Source organism: Elaeis guineensis, chromosome 4 (assembly GCF_000442705.2).
Source record: "Elaeis guineensis isolate ETL-2024a chromosome 4, EG11, whole genome shotgun sequence".
In the NCBI taxonomy this organism is placed as follows: Eukaryota; Viridiplantae; Streptophyta; class Magnoliopsida; order Arecales; family Arecaceae; genus Elaeis; species Elaeis guineensis.
This window is the reverse complement of record NC_025996.2, coordinates 31412033-31425550: the sequence shown is the minus strand read 5'-3', so window position 1 is coordinate 31425550 and position 13518 is coordinate 31412033. Positions and strand designations below refer to the sequence as shown.

Below are 13518 nucleotides of genomic sequence, written 5' to 3'. Positions count from 1 at the left end.
CATCGATTATATAGTCAATGAGTTATTAAGGTTTATTGTAGAGAAGACAATCAGAAGTTACCAACAATCAGTCGGCTTGCCGACTGATAGTCAGCTATGTTCCATGATATCGATTGTATATCGGGGTTATGAACTTGTTGTAGTCGAACCAGAACTCCTTTGACAGTCTGGCTTTGAAGGTCCATGATCAGATGCCGACACATAGTCGGGGTGCCGACCGTCAGCCAGGCATCGACCATGAATCGAAAGAAGTAGATCTAATTGCTCCAACACTAACTACTGCAGATATTTTCTTGAAAGATAACTACGTACAGCTAAGTTCAAGATTAGCATGATAAATTTATTCTTAAGAGTAACAATCAAGGATTTAGGAATTTTGGCTCAAGATTCTACCAAAAAAAAAAAAAAACCATACACCAAGGCTTTTCTTGTGATTTGACTTTATACCTGCTCAAACTGAAACCAAATTTGATGAAATACTCTTAAAGAGTGCAATTATATATTCTTTGTATCAACAACATGCAAATTTTGTACCAGACATTTATAAGTCCAGATTGACTTAAAATCAACCAAATATCAATTTCAAAAATTAAAAACAAAATAGAAATATTTAAAAGGGAATAAAGTTCACCTCACCCTACATTACCTCACCCTACATGCATGGCCCTCCTATACCACCCCCTTCTCTTCCTCTCTCCCAGATCAATTCTGCCCTCATCCTTTTCATGCCCCACCCACTCCTTGTCCCTCTCCCTCCACCCTATTCCCTTCCCACTACTTTTTTTTGGCACGTACCTTCCCACTCCTTTCTTTGCACTTGAAGGTTCTAGCAATTGTTGTTACAATTCACCAACCATCATCGAATCAAGGCAGAAGAAGCAATGTTGAATGTCCAGAGAAAAGCAAAGACTATGATAGTTGCATGTGATGGATAAACAGAGAGTATGGGACTAAGCTTATGAGAGTAGCAAGGTGGAGCCAAAGATGGAGGTGGATCGAGTAGATGTTTTTCAAACAAGGACTGAGAGATGCACCCCCTGTCCCTCACGTTAGAAAAACGATCAATTTTTGACACTAGACTAAATTTAATGAACTCAGATCAATCTAATTTGGGTTGATCCGAAATTTAATGGGTTGCAGATGTGGAGCTTAATCTAATTTTCTCATGTAGGCTTGGGCAGGTTGGGAAGTCTAAGTTAGGGATTATCAACTTTAAAAGATATTTCTTTATGTCCTATGGAGTCCAAATTTTGCAAATTTCTCTTGTGATTACCTAAAATTTGATACAAGCTTCTTCTGTTCTTTGGCCACTCAACAACTCAAAATTTTCATTAATTTTCAAAATTTTAATTGAGCCAATTTGTTTGTTCATCTGTTGCTTTTTCTCTTTTTTTATTCTTTTGTCCAAGATTATACCAAATATTATTATATTATATGTCTTGTTTTGACATGATGACATGGACAAATATTAACATCTCAGGGAGTATCATCCCAACATGCACACCCACTTGTTTATGTGTAAAATATTGGTATTGTTTCATACATAATTTCAATCACAATGTGCAATGCTGCATAGTGATATTTCTGATGCCCATTCTTTTTGATAACACATTCTTGTAAGATCATTTTTTTAATTGATAAGAAATTAATACTTCTAGTATTTAATATGCATTTGTTGTGTTTCGTTAGAGATGTTTATCAACAAAAGCTAGGGGTAGCAATTTCTAACTCAACCCATTACCTGATCCAACCCATCTAACCTGACACATTGGGTTTGTGGGTTAGATATCAGTCAACCAATCCCAACCAGCTAGCAAGTTGGGTTTTGTTCTGTTTAGGGCCCATTAACCCATCAGGTCATAGAAAGAGTTTACATATAATTTTGATATTTATGTGTATTTTAGAAAATAATGTAATATGAGCCATTGGACCATTGATCTAATGGCTTAGAACTAAAACAAAGATGAGTTGTGGCATAATGGTCCAACAACTATGAAAAATAAGCCTAAAACAGTCTTCCTACTTAATACAAAGCCCTGGGGCCTTAAATAGGTCGGCAGGTTTGTTGCAGGTTGGCTGGTTAGGCATGGGTCGGGTTCAGTTTGGGCATGACTGACTTGATGGCAAGTTGGGTTCGGGTTAGGCCCTACCGGACCTGACCCACTGCTTGCCACCCTTAACAATAGAATGTGTATCTAAGAACTTGTTTTATACGGTTCATTTAACATGATCGAAATTCACAAGATGATGTATGTTACAATTACAAGTAAATCTAGTTAATCCACATGATAGGAGTTGGTCATTGAGTAGTGTTTTGGATTTGAAACATAAGTATATGATACTTCATACCTAGCATTAAAAAAGTTCAACATTTTATCAGTTAACGTACAACACTCAGCATTGATTATTCAAACCATGTCATATGCTTATACTCATCTTTAAGACGGCACCTTTAAATTCTTCAAAATTTTGAACTAAGCAGAAAAGGGTTAGACAATAGCAGTCACTACAATTTATCCAAGCACATTTTGTTTACCTTGAAATAGGCTTCGGTGGAATTACAATATATAGAAGAACAAACATATCTCTACTTTTTTAAACAGGCCAAATTATAGCAACAGGAAATGAATTTTCTTGTACAACGATTCATTTATCCTCTTAGACTAAGTTCCATTTTGAGTTAAAAAAAAAACTTAATAGTTGTTTTTGGCCCCACCACTTCTGTAACTAGGCACAACCTATGCGATGAGGAAATTTAGATATAAAGCCTAATTTAGATATAAAGCCTAATAGATGTAAAGAAGCCTGGTGTCCCAGAGAAAAACAATCAAGAGTATGATCAACCAAAACACGCATGAGCTCCATGCATTGTGTCGGAGAATGATGGCTCAATGATATAGAGAAAAACTTATCAGTCATTATGATTACATAATTTCTAAGTATCCTAAACCCAATTTCCAAACAACAAGCTGCCAGGTCCCAAGAGGCAGTCATATAAATCATCAGAATTGATGGTATTATCCATCTCCACCCATAACCAAGTCCACATAAGCATTTTAATGCCATCAAGGTAATCATACTATCTCTACAAAAATAATCTTTATTATCACTTGATGACTTACCATATTAAACTATTATATCTCATCCAGTGCCCAAGTGACAAGCATAGATACTTACTATACATGTACATGTGTATATTTATATATATGTTTTATGTATGGATACATGGCTTGCACATTTATATAAGGATGTAACTTATACATCTGATTTACCGGAGTTGTCACACAAACATAATGAAGAAGCACGAGTTGAGGGTCAGAATTGATGGTATTATCCATCTCCACCCATAACCAAGTCCACATAAGCATTTTAATGCCATGAAAGTAATCATACTATCTCTACAAAAATAAATCTTTATTATCACTTGATGACTTACCATATTAAACTATTATATCCCATCCAGTGTCCCAAGTGACAAGCATAGATATTTACTATACATGTACATGTGTATATTTATATATAGTTTTATGTATGGATATATGGCTTGCACATTTATATAAGGATCTAACTTATACATCTGATTTACCGGAGTTGTCACACAAACATAATGAAGAAGCACGAGTTGAGGGTCAGAATAAATCGAAAGGAAGGGCAGGGAAGAACGATCAAGACAGAAAGCAACACCCATTTTTTCCAGCTACCGATGACAAAAGCATATCTATTCCCACCAATATTAATCAAGAATTTGAAAATGATTAAGAAAGAGTGATACCTTGTCATAGTGGTCACAAAGAAGTACCCTACAGATAGGTAAGAGAATGAGAACACAAATTTAGAACAACACTCATATATACGAGAAGTAGAGAAGCATACAGTGAGACTAATAATCTAGTCATTGGGCCATTAGGACATCCATGAGTATCAAAGCTTGAAATAAGATAAAAGATATGCAAAAGTAGAACCATACTATGACTGTGAAACCGGATGAGTACTAAAGAAATCAAGGCAGAATAATTTGGCTTCAACTACGAAGCAGAGGCCTCCTTGGGAAATAAAATACTCAATATATAGATGCTATCACACCAAACTTTTAAGTACTTTGCTTTCTTCAACAATTCAATTTGTTAAATGCTGACATGGTGCAAAGAATGGCTGAGAGCTGACATCTCAGGCTACTTGAATTTTCATTCAGTGAGATGTGTGCCTTAACTGAATTCAATATTCCATAATACTGAAGTTGGATCAGCAGCAGAGGATCTAAACTTATCTGGCAACATTATGGAGTTTGTCGGATCAAAATTAAGCAATTGATATTCACCAGTAATTTTCAAGCTCATATTCAAGTAGATTCAGTTTTGTTCATTTTAAAGAGAGCTAACTATGATATATTCCTGTTGTTGGAATTTAGAAAACAAAACAGTTAGATTTGACGGCAGCATTTTGTAATTATCTGTCAAGGAAACAAATATAAGTTACACTAATTTTCACAATATGGACCTGTCTACTGTATATTACCTAGCATCTGAAAAAAAAAAAAAAAAAAAAAGAGAGAAAGAAAGACAGCATTAGTTGCACTTACACAACATGCTGCAACCAAGCTAGGCAAATTCTGCACATCTTTTTCCATCTTCAAAGTCATAAAGAGCATTCAGGATTGCAAATGCTTTTCCAGAGCGAGAAATGGACTTGGACTGCATCATATGGTAGGATCTTTCCTCAAGAAACACAGAAGCATATAGAGAAGCAGGAGGGTAAAGCCATAAGGGGTCCCTCTGCTTTGAAAGCACTTTTTACATTAGAATGAGTGCATAACAACCACTATGAACTTAGGATCCTTTTGAGTACAATGCTGTTCTTTTCAATAAAACCCAAAGATGCCTCTGGCTAATGAATGTGATTTTTTCATCCTACTTTTGCTTGCATTTCTTCTGCTGCTTCTCAAAGGAGTCAAATAAAAGCGAAGAAGTCCATTATCCAAGTTTCCAGGGGAAGAGTAATGTACACTCTGGCTTCGCCCAAGCCTGTATGCCCTCTTCTTTTGCCAATCAGGTCTAGGATTATGAAGATCACCATTAGCAGAATTTATGACTCGGTTTATGCTCTGACTAGGTCTAACAGAAATGAGGCCATTCCCATTATATTGTACTCCACCATCAGATTCCAAAATTTCCATACTCTTGTCCTTCCGGTCTTGCCAAGACTCAGACAGAGACCTTTCCAACACGTGTTCACGTTTCTTTACAAAATCCCTGAAAGGGCTAGTTATACTGCGATCCCACACTCTACTCCACCTGTGTGATTTTTTTCTACTGATACCTGAAAATGCAATTTCTGAGTGAGATTCTTTGTAACTCTGCGCTCTGAAAAGGCTTCCCAAACTGCTTTTTGATGATAAAGATTTATCACTGGCTGAAGCCATATTATCAGTTTTGCCAACATCACAATTATCAGCAGTTGGCTTAGGCTCTGAACTTATAACTTCAGGTGAACTTCTTTTTATCCTGCTGCAACTACCTCCACGTTCTTCAAGGCAGGCAAATGAACATGCTAGCGCCTTGCTCACCATTGAACCATCCCACGAATGTCTGGGTAATTCCCAAGATGAGGTTTTGCTCGAATCATGAGATGACCTCCAGTCACAAGAATGTCGGAAGATAGTCTTGCTATCCAGCCGTCTATCCTCAATTGCATTGCTCGAGCTCTTCACTTTCACCTGGTTCTTCTTGAATGTGCTACTAATGCTCCATTTTATTCCCTTCTTTGACAGCACTGAACCCAACCAAAAACTTTTGTCTTTCAACTTCTCATCTTCTAAGAGCTCAACCATCTTGCCAGATTGAACCGTATCGGTAAGATTACCAGCAGCATCAGAATTTTTTGCTGAAATCCTTGCTCCATGCTTAGACATCACCTCAACCTGAACATCCTTAGAGACATGGGGCCACCAGTTTTGCATCCATATCCATCTTCTAGAGACATGGCATTCCCAGCAGTCAGATTCTCTGTCACAAGATGGTCTTTTGATGGATTTTCCTTGCTCTCAGCATCATCCAACTGAAACAAAGATAGAAGAGTCCTCCTTACTCTGATCTCATTAGGCTTATTAGCAGCATCATGAATGGCAGCAGAGGCCTCAACAATTTCACACTGCAAACCATCTGAATGTTTCAAGCTTTGTTCCGCAGAGCCAACATTCGATAACCTCTCAACCAAGCAAAAGGAACAGAAACCAGTGAAGAACTGAGACGGGTGCCTCACACACCGAGCAAAGCTCCCATTTTCTGGGTTCATCTTAACAAAAAGCCGCAAAAAACCTAAACAGAATAAAAATCTCTGAAATAATCATCACCTAAAACTCTCAAATCACTGAAATAGGTTCAAAAAAGGAGGAGAAACCTAATCACAGGGCAGAGCTAAAGGGAGGTAAAAAAATTGAAGCTTTGAAGCGGAAAAACAACCAAATGGTTCAGGGTTTAAACTAATTACCAGAAAGACATACTTCGATAACCCTAGATATAAGAAAGCAAGAAACCTATAAATCTAAGAACATTGGAAGAGGCTAAAATTCAGCAATTCTTCACCTTAAGATACACAAATTTAGTGCATTTTAAGATAATAAAGCACCCAAAGGAACCATACCTGAGAATGCCAAGATCCCAGAAGCAGATATAAGTGATGGAACCCTTCAAAGAATCAAAACGTAAAGCCAAAAAGGCTAATTGCCTCCACTTTAAACGAAGACAGAACCCTAACAAGATCGGTACCAAAAAAAGAGCCTGAGATTCCAGGTATTTCTCAGAGACATTCGAGAACCAGCAGAGATGGAAGAAACCCAACAATAACCAGAACTCAAGCCGCGATTTTTTCCCTACTCGACAGGAGGACGCAGCCAAAAAACGCCAAATCCGACGAAAATCTCTCCGGACATCGAAGCCTGAAACCCTGAAAAGCAGCTTTTCCGGGCTTTCTGGTCGAAACCCTGCAAGAATTCCGAGTCCTTTTCCTAATTAATATAAAAAAAAATTATTTATCTAAATAATTAATTTTTAATTTATTTACCAGATGATGTAAACCGATAAAACGCTTTCACGTCACCCTATTTTCTACATAATCACATCAAAAAATAATAATAATAATAATAAAAAAATCAAATAATATGATATTTTTAAAAATACATTCCAAATGAAGTTTTTAAAAATATCATATTTTTTATATTTTTTATTTTTCCTCAAAAAAATAAAAAAAAAAAAATAAAAAAAAAAATTATAAAAAATAAAATTTTAATTTCGATAAAAATAAAAATTATCATTTAAAATTAGTATCTCGATTACAAATTATTTTTTCAAAAAATATCTAAAAAAATTGTGTAAAAAAAATAAAAATATCATAAAAAAATCAAAAAAATAGAAATTATAATTCTAAAATTAATTTAAAATTAATTTTTTAAAAAAATATCTCAAAAAAGATCTTAAAAATATCATAAAATAAAAAATATATAAAATTTTTAATTTTTTTTAAAAAAATCATAAAAGAAGAAAAAAAAAAATTGAAAAAAAAATAAAAATATAATTTAGAATAATTCTAAAAATAAAAATTTAATTCCAATTCAAATAAAAAAGATAATTTTAAATTATTTATCTATTTAAAATTAATTTTTCAAAAAAATATCTAAAAAAATCTTAAAAAATTTAAAAAATAAAGAAACCATAAAAAATGAGAAAAAATGAAAAAAAATAAAAATTATAATTTTAAATTTTAAAAAATTAAAATTTTAATTTTAATTCAAATAAAAACCATCATTTCAAATTAGTTTCTTGTTTCAAATTAATTTTTTAAAAAAATATTCAAAAAATAAAAAATAAAAAATAAAAGTATCATAAAAAATTTAAAATTTTAAAAAATAGAAAAAAAATAAAATTATAATTTTAAATTAAAAAATAAAAATTTTAATTTTAATTAAAATAAAAGACATCATTCCAAATTACTTTCTCCATTTCAAATTAATTTATTTAAAAAATATTTCAAAAAATAAAAAAATACCTCAAAAAAATTTATAAAAATAAAAAAATGGTAAAAATAAGAAAAAATAAAAATTATAATTTTAAATTATAAAAAAATTAAAATTTTAATTTGAATTCAAGAAAAATAAAAGAAAAAAAATCATAAGAAAAGTGAAAAAAAATATGAAAAAATAAAAATTATAAATTAAATTTTTAAAAAATAAAAATTTTAACTTTAATGAAAATAAAAAATATCATTTCAAATTATTTTTTCATTTCAAATTATTTTTTAAAAAAATATCTGAAAAAAAGAAAAAATTGGTGTAAAAAAAATAAAAATACCATAAAAAAGAAAAAAAAAATAATTGAATTGAAAAAAAATAAAAATTCTAATTTTAATTTAAAAATAAAAATTATAATTTTAAATTAAAAAATAAAATTTAATTATAATTCAAATAAAAAATGATAAAAAAATAAATTTATAATTATTAATTAAAAAAAAATTAATTTAATTAAATAAAAAATTATATTTCAAATTACTATGCCCATTTTAAATTAATTTTATTTATTAAAAAATATATAAAAATAAGTAAAAAAATTAAAAAAATTAAAAAAATAAAAAAAAAAAAAGAGAAAAAAATGAGGAAAATGCAAAGAGAATGGCGTTTTTGAAAACGCCATTCCCTTTGGCATTTTTGAAGCTTAAAATCCAAAAAAAAAACCCCTCTCTCCTCTTCTCCCTCTTCTCCGGCGTTTCTCCGGTTTTTCTCCTCTCCGCGGCACGGCGCGAGCTCCCGAGACGGTGAGCTCCCTCCTCTCTCTTTCCTCTTCCTCTCTCTCTCCCTCTTCTCTCCTCTTCCTCTCTCTCTCTCCCTCTTTTTCCTTGGCCGCGGCGACAGAGGGCCGGCGCGGGCCGGCGCGCCCCGGCGGCGGCCCCCGCGGCGGGCCCCGACCCTCCCCTTCCCTTGGCCGGCCCCCTCTCTCCCTCTTCCTCTCTCTCTCCCTCTTTTTCCTTGGCCGCCACGACAGAGGGCCGGCGGTGGCCGGCGCGCCCGGGCAGCCCCCGCGACGGGCCCCGGCCCTCCCCTTCCCTTGGCCGGCCCCCTCCTCTCCCTCTTCCTCTCTCTCTCTCCCTCTTTTAACTTGGCCGCTGGTGACAGACGGCTGGCGGCGGCCGGCGCGCCCAGGCGGCGGCCCCCGTGGCGGGCCCCGGCCCTCCCCTTCCCTTGGCCGGCCCCTCTTCTCCTCTTCCTCTCTCTCCCTCTTCCTCTCTCTCTCCCTCTTTTTCCTTGACCACCGACGACAGAGGGCCGGCGGCGAGCCGACGCGCCCGACGCGGCCCCGCGGCAGGCCGGTGCCCCGCGGCGGCCCCGCGACGGGCCCCGGCCCTCCCCTTCCCTTGGCCGGCCCCCTCCTCCCCTCTTCCTCTCTCTCTCCCTCTTCCTCTCTCTCTCCCTCTTTTCCTTGGCCGCCGGCACAGAGGGCCGCGACGGGCCAGCGCGCCCCGACGGCGGCCCCTCGCGGGGGCCCCGACCCTCCTTCCCTGACCGGCCCCTCCTCTCCCTCTTCCTCTCTCTCTCTCCCTCTTCCTCTCTCTCTCTCCCTTTTTTCCTTGGCCGCCGGCGACAGAGGGCCGGCGGCGGGCCCGCGCGCCCGATGGCAGCCCCGGCTACGGCTCCCAGCGGCGGGCCCCGATGGTGGCCCCCCGGCGATGGGCCGCGACGGGCCCCTGCAGCGACCCCTCGGCGATGGGCCCGACGGCCCGATGGCGGGCCGTGGCAGCGGGCCCCAACGGCGGCCCCCGGAGGGCCGTGGCGACCCTCCGACGGTGGGCCCGTGCGGCCCTACGGCGCCCTTCTCTTTCGATCCGCGGCGACGGGCCCCGTGCGGTCCTGCGGCACCCTTCTATTTCAGTCTCTTTAATTTTTATTTTTATCTCATTATTTTTTATTTTTTATTTTTATCTCATTAGATTCAGATTTATTTTAAAATTTGATTCAATCATAATTTAAAAATTTTAAAATATATTATATTTCATGAAAACGTAGACCTGTCAGTTGACCAATATAGGATATTCTACGATATCCGTATAAAATATATATTTGATTATATATTTTTGTATGGGTACCGTAAAATATATACATTGATCAATTGATTGTCCAGTTTGGACAGTTTGAAATTGTATTTAATTCTATAGGTAATTACATTATTCGAATGATATGCGGAGGGTTCGAGAGAAATTTCTGACAGTATTTTTCTTTAGTTCTCCTCATACATTTTCAGTCGTGTGGAGAGAACTAAGGAAAAATACTGCCAAATTTCTTTCGGTCCCTTTTGCATATCATTTGATTAATGTAATTAACCGATAGAATTAATGCAATTCTCGAATGGGATAGGATCTATCTGTACCTATTTATTAATGATATGATGCATTTATCATGTAAATTTTTGAAATGATAAAATAATTAGTAATACTAAATATTTTGATTTTGATTTTGCCATAGATTTCTCCGAGAAAATGGTCAGTACTCGAGTTCGTGTACTATTGTATTATGATGGCATGATACAGAATGATGAAACTGGTGTGCAGTACAGTCACCCTGTAAATCGGATGATTAGAGTATCTTCATCATTATCACGTCAAGAATTATTGGACCATTTATACAGCAGTATTCCTGCAGAACAAGGAGAAATGGACGTTGGCACATGAAGATGGCCTGCGCTATGGTGTCTTAACTACAAATTTATCCGAGGTTTTTAACAGTATTTTACGAGGAGCTAGAAATGTGCCAATTACAGCTTGTGTTCAAATGACATTTTATCATCTTATGAAATACTTCAATACAAGGCATGCCCAAGCCTTGAGATATGTAGAAGAGAATCCAAATAATCTTTTTACTCCTCATGTTGCAATTAAGATTGCTGAAGATCAAGTTAAAGCTAACTAGCACCGAGTAACAGCATTCAACCTTTAAAGAGGTATATATGAAGTGCTTACGAGGAGAGCAAGTGCAGGGTTACGAGGTGGAAAAAATTTTCATACTGTTACTTTAGCTGAAAAAAATATTCTTATGAAAAGTGGAGCATGTACAAATATCCATGTTCACACGTTTTAGCTGTGTGTCAAGAAATTGCTGTACATTTTAGTGATTTTATGGATGATGCATATACAATTACAGCATATATGAATGCTTGGAGCGGTGACTTTAATCCATTATCATATGAAGATTATTGGATGCATACACGTATGTTCAAATGTATTCCTGATCATCATCGTTTGAGACCCAAGCAAAAAGTAGACCAAAGTAAACAAGACTACGAAATGAGATGGATGATAGGCAAATAAGAAGTAAGAATCACTGTGGCATTGGTAAGGAACAGGATCATGACCGCCGTCACTGTCTTAGAGTACTTCAACACACTTCAACTTCAAGCAGTGGAAGAAATTAAAGGCTCCGAAGATGTATTTTCATCATTGTTTTATGTATTTCTATGAGATTGTATTTGAATATACGTGTTTAATATTCTGAGATGAACTGAATTTTGTGTTTAAGTTGTATTGTGTAACAATATTGTGTTTAAAATATATTTTTCATAAAATGAATGGCTATCATATCATATTTCTTATTGTTTAATACACTTATGATAATATTATTATTTTAGATTTATTAGCGTATTATGGCTTACGATCCGCGGTATCCCGATCCTCGAGATAGCAGTATTCTTATATTGCAGAAGCACCATCGATCACAGACTATTTTAGATGGTGGCGTAAGCATTCTAATCCTATTTACTATTTAATTTTTTTTTGAAAAGTCATATATATTATCTAATTATTATATTTTATTACAGGAGTCCAGATACCTTCGTCTATGACGATCCGATGCTGACTTCTGGAGGACAGAGGACATCCCACATAGAGTGCTGGATTATTTACGATATCTTGGATTCTATGGAGTATATCAGATCAGTCATATACAAATGGACATTGATCTTATTACTGCTTTGCTTGAGAGATGGCGTCCAGAGATACACACATTTCATCTTCCATTTGGTGAGGCGACCATCACTTTACAAGATGTTAGCATCCTTACTGGACTACCAGTTGATGGCGATCCAGTTACCGAAGTTGATCCCACGCTCATCATTCCAGAGTGGCAGGCTTTGTGCTTGCGATTACTAGGGTTTGAGCCCGACGCACACTTTTTCGATCATTCACGACTCAGGATTGAGTGTTTGGATGATCGTTATCGACATTTCAATATTGCGGATGATGCACTAGAGGAGATGATGCAGCAGTATGTTAGGGGTCAGGTGCTGTGATTGTTAGGTAGTGTCCTGTTACCTGATACTTCATTGAATAAGATGAAGTTGATGTTTTTGCCATTATTAGAGGATTTAGACTTCGCTCGTAGACTCAGTTGGGGCAGTGCAGTACTAGCTTGCCTGTATAGTGCTATGTGTCGGGGTTCTTATGCTGATCAGAGCGAGATTAATAGTTATCTTATATTATTACAGGTATGTAAATTAAAATTTTTTATTTTTAATATTCAATTATATTCCAAACATTGGGTATATCATGTATGATTTTTTTGAAATTTGCAGATTTGGGTATGAGAGCGTATGCCAACTATCAGTCCATTACAACGACAGTTGCTCGAGATGCCATCAGAGCAGCATGATCCTGATGTTCCATTCAGACTGGACGGACCATTAAGATATAGGTATAAAAATATTACTTTTTTTATTTGAAACTTACTGTTTTAAATTCGATAAAATTTATTTAACATGAGTAGATTGTGAAACAGATGGAACGTTGCATTCAACGTTCATCATGTATCAACAAGAGTGGCACGGGTTTATAAATGCCAGTTGGATACATTAGTTGATACATATAGACGGATAAATTTTAAATTTTTTACAAATATTATTTTACAGTATTCATAATCTATTAAAATTTTAGCGTACTAATTTTTTTTTATTTTAACTCTATCAGTTTTTGTGGGAGCTATATACAGATGAGATATTGGCTTTATTGCCGCAGATGTGTACAGTTGGACATGACATATGGACTGCTAGGGTGCCACTTATTTATTTTGATGTAGTAGAGTGGCATCTTTTCAATCGTGTCCTATGGCAGTTTGGTCAGATTCAGGATATCCCAGAGCAGTTTGATACCAGCTAGGGACTTCATCGTATTGATCGACGAGGGAAAGCTCGTATTGACTGACGTATCAGATATGCAGAGTACATCGATATTTGGGATGCACGTCGAGATCACACTGTTCATGGTGATCTCATTTTGAGAGGCCGTTCATATACCGATGACTACATGGCTTGATTTTTTAGCATTACAGTGCGAGTCATTGGACAGCCTCGGTATGCAGTTCCCGGATACGAGGACGAGAGTTCTGCTGTGCGTCTTTTGGTAAGACTACGAAAATTAGTTTATATTGTTTGTGTTATATTTTTGTTTTATATTTTATAGTATATTGACTGTTTTATTTTTATTTTGTAA

The 13518-nt window shown here is 36.3% G+C and overlaps 1 pseudogene; it reads right to left on the bottom strand.

Moving 5' to 3' along the window:
• Window positions 1-4406: 4406 nt before the first annotated feature.
• LOC105043043 (uncharacterized) lies at window positions 4407-6982 on the bottom strand (annotated as a pseudogene).
• Window positions 6983-13518: the final 6536 nt, after the last annotated feature.